This window comes from Manacus vitellinus, unplaced genomic scaffold, assembly GCF_001715985.3.
Source record: "Manacus vitellinus isolate BGI_N305 unplaced genomic scaffold, ASM171598v3 scaffold_25_pilon, whole genome shotgun sequence".
NCBI classification, from domain to species: Eukaryota; Metazoa; Chordata; class Aves; order Passeriformes; family Pipridae; genus Manacus; species Manacus vitellinus.
This window is the reverse complement of record NW_021939882.1, coordinates 2,554,404-2,563,429: the sequence shown is the minus strand read 5'-3', so window position 1 is coordinate 2,563,429 and position 9,026 is coordinate 2,554,404.

Below are 9,026 nucleotides of genomic sequence, written 5' to 3'. Positions count from 1 at the left end.
AGCCCCCGAGCCCCGGCGCGTGCCCGAGCCGTGGGTGCTGCCCGCAGGGGCTGGTGTGTGTGCGTGTGCGCGTGCGTGTGTCCATGAAGCCCGGGTTTATGGCTCTGTATCCCTCCCAGTGCCATAAACCCCGGCTGTGTCCCGGTGTGTCTGTGTCTGTACAAAGCATGTTTACCTGCTCGCGGGCTGCTGTACATTTCGCTTGCACGCGTGTCCCTGTGGTTCTGCTCTGGTCATCGTGGAACTATTTTTTTTTATATATATCTCTATCTATGGGTGGACGGGTCTTTTGCCTTTGTGAACCCTTGGCGTCCAAGCCCGCTCCCCAGCCTGCTGGGTGGTGACGGTGCCTGCGCCCCCCCCCGAGGTCCCATAGTGCCGAAGCTGTGTTGTGACGTGGCATGGATATTCCCCCGTCGCTGGATGTGCAATACGAGGGCAGCTGCCAGTGACACAGCTGCCCTCGTGTCCGTGAATAAAGCCAACTCTTGTCTGTAGCCCCCTGGTCCTGGTTGTGGGGTCCCTGGGGAGGGGAGCGGCCCTATACTTTGGTAGTAGTTTTGGGAAGAGGAATGGGGCTGGCAGTGGGGGAGTGGGCTGAGGTGGGTCTTCACAAGGACAGGGTGCCTTTCTGTCCTCTGGCTGCTGTCCTCTGTCAGCAGCAGGTCACTGTGCCCTGGGCCTCCAGCCAGGCTCTGGCTGAGACTTGGGGTGCAGGCAGTGTCACTGTGCCAGCTGCCTGTCTGCAGGGCTTTGCATCTCCAGGAGAATGCAGGGGGCCCTGTGGGGCTGTGGACCACAAGCCAGGATGAGGCTAGACACAGCCCTGGGCTCCAGCACTGGTTTCCCCCTTCCTACCCTCAAGAGGTCGGGGATGTGGCTGGCACCCACGGGCTCACTCAGCTGCACTGTGACCGCCTGAAGGGCAGGTGGGTGTCACACACTGCTAAGGGATGTCCACCATGGCAGGGGGTCCTGTACCCACCCCAGAGCACAGTCCTTGGGCCTTCAGCTCTCCTGGGGCAGGACCACCAACCCAGCCTAGTTCCCCAGCCAGCCTCCAGCCCCTTGACCACAGCACAGGCTGGGGTGAGGGGCTGGGCTGAATATCCGTGACATGAATATCAGATTAGATCCCCTACCCGTGCTGGCTCACCAGCTTTGCCAGCAAGGAGTGAAGCTGCAGCAGTCAGCACGGACACACAACAGGTTTGCTGATGCCTGCAAATCCCCACCCTGGCTCTGCTCCCCGTGCCTGTGCTGGTTGCAGCAGTGCCTTTAGCACCCACCGCGTGTTATTAGAAGGACTGAGAGAGCTCTTTGGGGTCTGTCTGTTCCCTGGGCTTCCTCGTCCCCTGGAACTAATTGCATTTTTTTTCTTCCCTTGTCCAATTCTGCCATCCATAAGCAAGCAGACCTAAACCAGCATCAGCATGGCTTCCCTCAGTGCCAGAGAGGCTGTAAAGGGGCTGGGGCAGAGAGGGTCTGGAGGAAGACAGCTCTCTGCCCAGGAGAGCTGGGAGCCAGAGAGAAGAGAGAGAACTTGCTCAAACCAACCCTTTATAGACAGCAGGGCGCAGCACGAAGTGTCCTGGGCACTCCCCACGCAGCAGGATTGTGACCCTCACCAGGGCAGCTCTGGCAGGTGCTGTGTTGGTAGGTGCAGCTGACCTCATGCACGTGGTGAACATCTGCTCCAGGGTCTCTGTCCAGATCTTGTACCTTGCCGTCATGACTGTAATTTTCTAGACAAAGAGAAAGGAGAACTGTGAGGCCGGTGTGTGCTGGGAGGGTCTGGGGACAAGGTGGGGCAGAGGTCCCTGCGAGGAGGGTGCAGGCAGTGCCAAAAGTACAAGTACGAGGCACAAGAGCCCCCACCCAGCACTGCACCCCCGACTCATCTAACCAATCCTGGAAACGGGGAACACGGGAAGAGAGAGAGGGACAGGGACCCAGCAGCAACAAGGAACACTGCTGAGCAGGAGGCTTTATCCAAAATGCATGAAGCTAGTCCCGGGAAGATGAATCCAGGCCTTGTGCTGCGAGGAGTGGTGATGGGGTGCTGTGGGTGGGCACCTCTCAAATACAGCCCAGAGCCTCTGCAGTGAGGCAAGGGCACCAGAGCAGGGATGGGTGAGGCAAAGAGCCCTCAGATACCTCAGCTGACTGCTCCATGGTGTAGGACAGTCCTAAATACAGTGGTGGTGGTAAGCTGGTTTTTGTAGCAGTGCCCTGCTTTGCTCACTCTTTTCTGCTGCCCGTGATTTTCAGTGCCAACGCCATGACACCCAGTACCTTTGAGAGCATCATCTCCTCTGCTCTGGGGGGAGGTTTGATACAGCAATGAAGACTGAGGATGCAGAAGAGCTGCCCAAGGTCACTCCAACAATCCTTGCTCTGTGTCAGCAAAGGGAAGGGCTTGGGCTTTACTTCACCCTAAATCGTGTAACCCGCCACCTCTGTCTCATGCTCCATCCCTCCAGCACAGTGAGCAAGATGTCAGTGCGGTGATGTGGCACCTCCCTAGGGTGCTGAATTCCTAAAGATAAGGTTTGGCTGCGCTACTGCCACTTGCACGCCCATGCAGGGTCTGTCGGGAGTGTGTGGCGCAACTGGTCTGTACCTTTGCTTGCACCAGGGTGTGTTCTCCCTCCTGAGCTGATTCTCAACAGTGGCAGGGATGAAGATGTTGCAGCACACTTCCAGGATGCTGCTATCATAGGGACCTGCTTTTGGGAAGCCAACTATGGTCCTGTGGCCCTGGAATGAGCAGGACAGTCCTGCTGGTCCCAGCCTAGCGATGTTGAGCACTGCCCTCAGAGTTGGGCTCAGCGGGACACAAGGGCCAGCCACATTCTCTGTGGGTGTTTCAGAGACAGGCACTGACCACCACCCCTTTAAGAACAGGGATGGGGATGACTGGGCTCAATTCACCTGCTTGTAGCCTTCTAGTGCCTTGGGATTGATCCCTCTGGGATTGTAAATGGCTCTGTCTGTGACCCCTACACAGATGCAGCAGGTTGTGCAGGTGTGCAGCCCACTTTGCCGAAGCTCTAAAGTAACACGGAGCAGAGGTGGTGTAGGGAGAGGTAAATTTTGGGGACAGACACTGAATCTGACCCTCTGTGCTGGTAATAGCTCCCTCTCAGGAGCCTGAGCTGAGAAGCACAAACCGAAATCCCAGTGTGGCCATTCTTGGTGAATGTTTTGGCTGGGTGGAGACTAGGACCTGGCAGGGCGGAGATCTCCTCGGCCAATGAGAGGGTTGTGAAAGGCAGAGCCTATGGGATAAGGGCTTCCAGCTCATCTTCCAGCTCAGCCTGTCTTCATCACCTTCAGAGCTCCTGGACACGATGTTCCAAGCACGGCATGCTGTTCAGTTCCTAAGAACCAATCCCGAAAGAACACAGCTCCAGTGAGAAACACAGTCCCTTGGTGGGCACCACGCAGCATCCAGGCACAATCCTGCACCTCACACCGAGGGGGTGTGATCAGCTGCCACAGCATCATCACAGCATGGGAGAGCTCAGCTCTCCTTATGAGGACAGAGGGCTTTGCACTCTCTGCCCCAAAGCACTTACCAGCTTGATACAGCTCCTAAAAGCAACACTGACACCACAAAACCAGCCCCAAAACTCAGCAAAACTATATACAGTAGCTGAGGAACTTCAGCTGTCTTGTTCTCTGCCACATCAGTGAAGCATACAGATGTGTGGAAAGGAAAGGGATGAGCAAAGGCAGGGCTGTTCCCGAGGCCACTGTGGGCAGCAGCTCAAGGTTCAACCTCAGTTCAAAGTGTCCTCCCTTGGGCAAGGAGCTGCTTTGGAGAGTGAGGGCTTGGAGGGAAACACAGAGTTGCAGCTGCAGGCAGGACTTCAGCTCTGTGGCTTCCAGTTTATTCCACCCTGGCAGAGAGCAATGGCCTCAGGAATGGGCAGCTGCAGGCAATGGATCAGGGCAGCAGTGCCTGGCTGAGAGCAGGAGCTCCTGGAGTTACAGCAGGGGGAAGCACCTCACCACAGTTGTGAGCTGGACCTGGGCTGAAGAACGGGAGGGAAGGTCCTTCCTTGGAGGGAAGGTCTGTACCCTCAGAGTCCCACTGAGCTCTTGGACCCAAACTGGCACTGTCAGAGCTTACCTGGTACCCCAATGTGTGGGTGCAGGTATCTGCTATCCAGGACATCTCCCACTCCCCAGTACTGACATCAGTGGCCAGCACGTCAATCCCAGGCCTTGTGGAGGTAGAAAAATGTGTCATATCCATTGATTGCTGTGCTCCAACCAAAGCATGTGTGCGGCCAAGCGATTTCCATGGGCTGATTGAGGCCCTGGGCACACCAAGGAGTCCCCTGACCAATGTGTGGTGCTGCCCATACCCCAGGGCCTCCTCAGCTTCCCTCAGGTATGAATGGCTTTGGCTTTCACGAGGTCTTTGCTGCCTTGTCCCTTTCAAGACGGAATGTAGAGGTCTTTGCCTTGTGATCAGCACCCACTGAGCTCTCTATCATATGCTGAGGCAGAAGAGACTTTCACTTCCTCCCTGAGTCTGAGCAGGCCAGCAGGAATGGAGGAAAAAGCCCACTGAGACCCCTGCCCAGCAGTAGGACCAGCCTGAGGCTCTCTCTACTCCAAATTCACAGTGTGCAGGCAAAGTGGTGAAGGGACAGCAGAGCACTGGGGCAGTGACAGGCAGTGGTGGAATGGCAACCTCTCTGCTTGCCTGGCCAGGTAGCTGCTGCCTGCTCCCCTGACTGCCAGCAAACACTGTTTACAGAGCTGGGGCAAAACTCTCACCTACAAACTCCTTCTTGGCCTTTTCTACAGTAAAACGCCTCATTATTTTCTCCAGCTCATGTTCCTGCACAAGAGCAACAAAACACAGTTGTTACTGAGGCCCCAGGAAAAATCACAGAGCCACAGTACAGCATCTGGCAGCTGCCCTGCCCTGCCTGATGACTCCAGGGAGTTTATTCACAGCAGCTGGGATCCCTGGATTGAAAAAAAGAGATATGTGAACTCCTGCTCCCTTTGCTCCCTGCCCTTCCAAGCTCTTGATGATTTGCCCCTTCCCCCAGCACAGCAGGCAGTGGCAGGAGCATCCCTACACCAGCCTCCTTCAGCTTGTCTCTGGCCAGATGCACCGACCCATAAACCAGAGTTCACCCCCCTCTCCCCGCCCCAAGCTGCTTTTCACAGTCTCTGGGCACTCTGTTACTCACTACAAACGTCTCCCCCCACTCATCAGAGGCATCGCTGTGATATGCAGAGAGAGGGAGGGCTGTGCAAATGGAGCGTGAATTATGGGCTGTCGGCAGGGAAACGAGAGAAGTGAACTCACCGAGTATTTCCTTGGATTGATCCTCACACCTGCCATGGCAACACCAAAAGGAACATCTGGAAAAGACCGGGTAAGGCAGACAGATGTTCTCTGCCAGCTCACCTGCTCCCCAGAGGGAGGAAGTGACTATGGCACTTGCGATCTTGTTGGTGGCAAGGGACCACCGCTTCCCCACAGCACACATGGGTCCCCACTAATGCCATGGGGCCTCTGCAGAGTGGAGCTGAAGGCAGGACAGGATATGCACCCTGAGTCTATCACAAATGCCACCAGCCAGAGCTGAATCCATGACAACCCAGGCACAGCGACTGCATCTGAGAGGCACAATGCTTGACACTTCCTGATTAACATGAACATTCTGGGCTGCCAGTGGCATGTTCTATAGTGAGACTTGCCCTCACACATCAGTGCCCAGAGAAACATCCTGCACTTCTGAAGCCCTTCTGATTTTCACAGCATCTAATGAGCTTTTCTGTCTCATAGCCCCTTCCCAATGCCCAAGACACCATGTGCTTTATGTTCCCCTTGTACTTACCCACTACGGTGCATTTTTGTGTTGTTAATGCAGCCAGGGCTTTCACTTCATCAACATTGATTGATCTGCTGAAATGAACCCCTGGGAAAGGAGAGAGAAGAAGTAAAGAGCCCCTGCCTTTCTACCACAAAGGCACAGAGGCACTGTGGGAAAGGCTTTGACTCTTCTGAAATAGCAGCATCTAGTCACAATAGATGATTGCATTGATGATCAGAGAGCAGGAGCATCTCTACTATGGAGACAGGCTGGGAGAGCTGGGGCTGTTCAGCCTGGAGAAGAGAAGATTCCACAGAGACCTTAGAGCCCCTTCCAGTACCTAAAGGGGCTCCAAGAGAGCTGGAAAGGGACTTTGGACAAGGACATGGAGTGATAGAGGGAATGCCTTTAAACTGAAGAGGTCAAGTTTGAATTAGATACTAGTAAGAAATTCTTTACTGTAAAGGGTGGTGAGGCACTGGAACAGGTTGCCCAGAGAAGTTGTGGCTGCCTCATCCCTGGAAGTTTTCAAGGCCAGGTAGGATGGGGCTTGGAGTAACTTGGTCTAGTGAAAGGTGTCCCAGTCCTGTGGCACTGGGGTTGAAATTGAATGATCTTTAAGGTCCCTTCCAACATAAACCATTCCATGATTCTATGATTCTTTGTGTTGGTTCTTTCTCAGAGCTTCCCCTCATCCTGTGCTGAGAGGCTGGACGTGTGACTGGGCTGTTCCCCACCCAGCTCTGGTTGATTGATGCCATGCTCAGGCACAGAGCTCATGCCTTTCAGTGGCACAAAGCAGCTGGCAAGGCTGGGCCTCCCTGTGCCTCTGTCCCTGCCTCTGCCCCCCAGCTGGTCCTGGGGCCATATCTCTGTCTGTATTCAGGAGTATCCCGGATGTGCTCGGCCACCAGGCTGTGGTGTCCCAGACACAGTGTCCTCCCACTCCACAGGGCTAAGGCAGGGGCTGTGTTTTGGGGCATCTGGAACAGAGGGTGCTGGCAGGGATCAGATACTCCCTCCCCCAGCACGTCCACACCAAGGTGTCTGGGAAAACAGTGCTGTTTTTAGGGTGCTTGGTGCTTTTGGATCTCCAGCTGATGTCCCCATCATCACACGGCACTCACAGCTTGGACATGCTGAGGGTACATCCTGCTGATGTCATGGCCCACAGGATAGCATGTGGCCAGGGCTGGGAGCCTGATGCCCCCAGGCATCCCTTGCCTCTGCCATTTGCCAGCACCCCACCAACCCTGGTACTGGCACCTCTGCCTGCCGATACCGTGGGCAGCCGTGTGTGAAGGTGACGTGGCCGCGAGCGGCCGAGGGAAACCCATCGCCTTCCCACCAGGGCAGCGCTGGAGGAGTCACATTCCCAGCCAGACCCTGCCAGCTGTGTTCCACAGCTCCCTGGCACAACGGGGCACTGGGGAGCCAGACGCGGTGGAGCCCAGCCCGGGCTGATCCGTGTACCGGGCGCGTGTGTCTGCTGGCTCCGGCGGCTGCGGGGGAGCCCGGTGTGCGTTCACGTGGCGCTGCCCGTGCGGCGTGGGAGGTGGGCCATGGCGCCCGGGGAGGGGGTGCCGTGCTACCTGCGCCAGCACCCCCTCCGCCGAGGGAGAACGCGCTTTTCAGGCAGCTGCCTGGCTCCTCCCGAGCCGGCAGCGCGGGAGTGCGTTGCCAAGGCAATGGGGACCATCTTACTCATCCTCCTCGCTATTGTTTTCCTGCCAGCCCCGAAGTGCCCGGGCGGGGAGAGGAGGAGGAGGAGGCAGCCAGCCTGGGATGAAGGTTGCCTGCAGGGAGGGGAGGATGATCGCCGCGACCCCCCCCCCCCCCCGTGCCAGCCCGTGCCCCCTGGGACATGGACATGCTGGGTGGCAAGATGCCGATGGGGATGGGGAGAGCCGCTGCCGATGGAGCTGAGAGCAGCAGGTGGAAGCAAATGGCAGCAGGATGAGCCCCAGCAGCCTCCTGCCTGCGGCAAAATCCCAGCCAGGGACCAGGGGTCGTTTGTCTCCTCCTCTGCCAGGATTTGCCCCAATCCATGGTGTCCCTTGGATGGGATTGGGTCTGGTCCTTGTGCCCAGGATTGGGTCTAATCCCACACAGGACAGCACGGGATGTAAGTCCCTACTTATGCCCCACACCCTGTTCCCACTTCATTGCAGGTGGGCAATTGGGCCCAGTCAATGCTACAGAACTGGGACCAGCACGCAGGACCCAGGGTGGGGACAGACACCTAGAGGAGGGGACACATTGATTGGTGCAGTGATACACCCCCAACTCAGTCACTCCAGCCATCTATTGGGGTGCCCAGTGCTGACATGGAGGTGCCTCACTCTGCCCCAGGGAGAGAGAATTAAATTTTATTTAATTTCCATATTCCGCCTCCCTATTTTTAGCCTTCAGGGTTTTGTTCCAGCCTGGCTGTTTACTGAAAGAAGCATTTTCAATCTCCCTTGTCTCCAAGCAACCAGGTGTGCCAGCTCCCCTAGAACCAGCCTTACCCTATAGATCTATAGGGATGGGACACGGGTGCTTATGTTAACCACAGGATGGAGAACACCCTCTAACCTTAGCACATGCCCCCCCCCAGCCCTATAGATCTATTGTTCTTGTCTGTATTCACATCCCCGGGTCACGGAGGGGACCCTGATCCTATAGGGTGACGAAGGGCAGGAGAGGGTTTGGAGGGGATGCTGGAGGGTTTTGGGGAGGATGCAGGGATACAAGCGAGGCGAGCAGGCCGCCTTCCCCCCCGCAGCGCGAGCGGGAGTGCGTGGGAAGGAGTTAGACAAAGCCTGAGCCCAGGAGCAGAGGCAAGCGCTGCCGGGAGCGAGACGGGGCCGTTCTTCCCTCCCCATCCTCCCCCACCCTCGGGCGAGGGGTACGCGGGAACCCACCTCCATCCCGCCGCGGTGGCACGTTGTCCCGGTCCCTCGGGCTAATTGGGGTGCAGCCCCCTCCCCGGTGATGCCCGGGAGGGAAGCGGTCGTCTCCATCACCAGGTAGGAGGGGGACTGTGCTCAGTGTCGCTGTGACCCCCACCCATGGGACCTACTCTAAGGGTTGGGGACCCCCTGAACCGTCCGGTCCCGACCATATGTCCTGCTGTGCCCGGGTGCCACGCGGGGTGCCGGGGTGCTCGCCCCTGGGACACGCGGGGTGTTGATG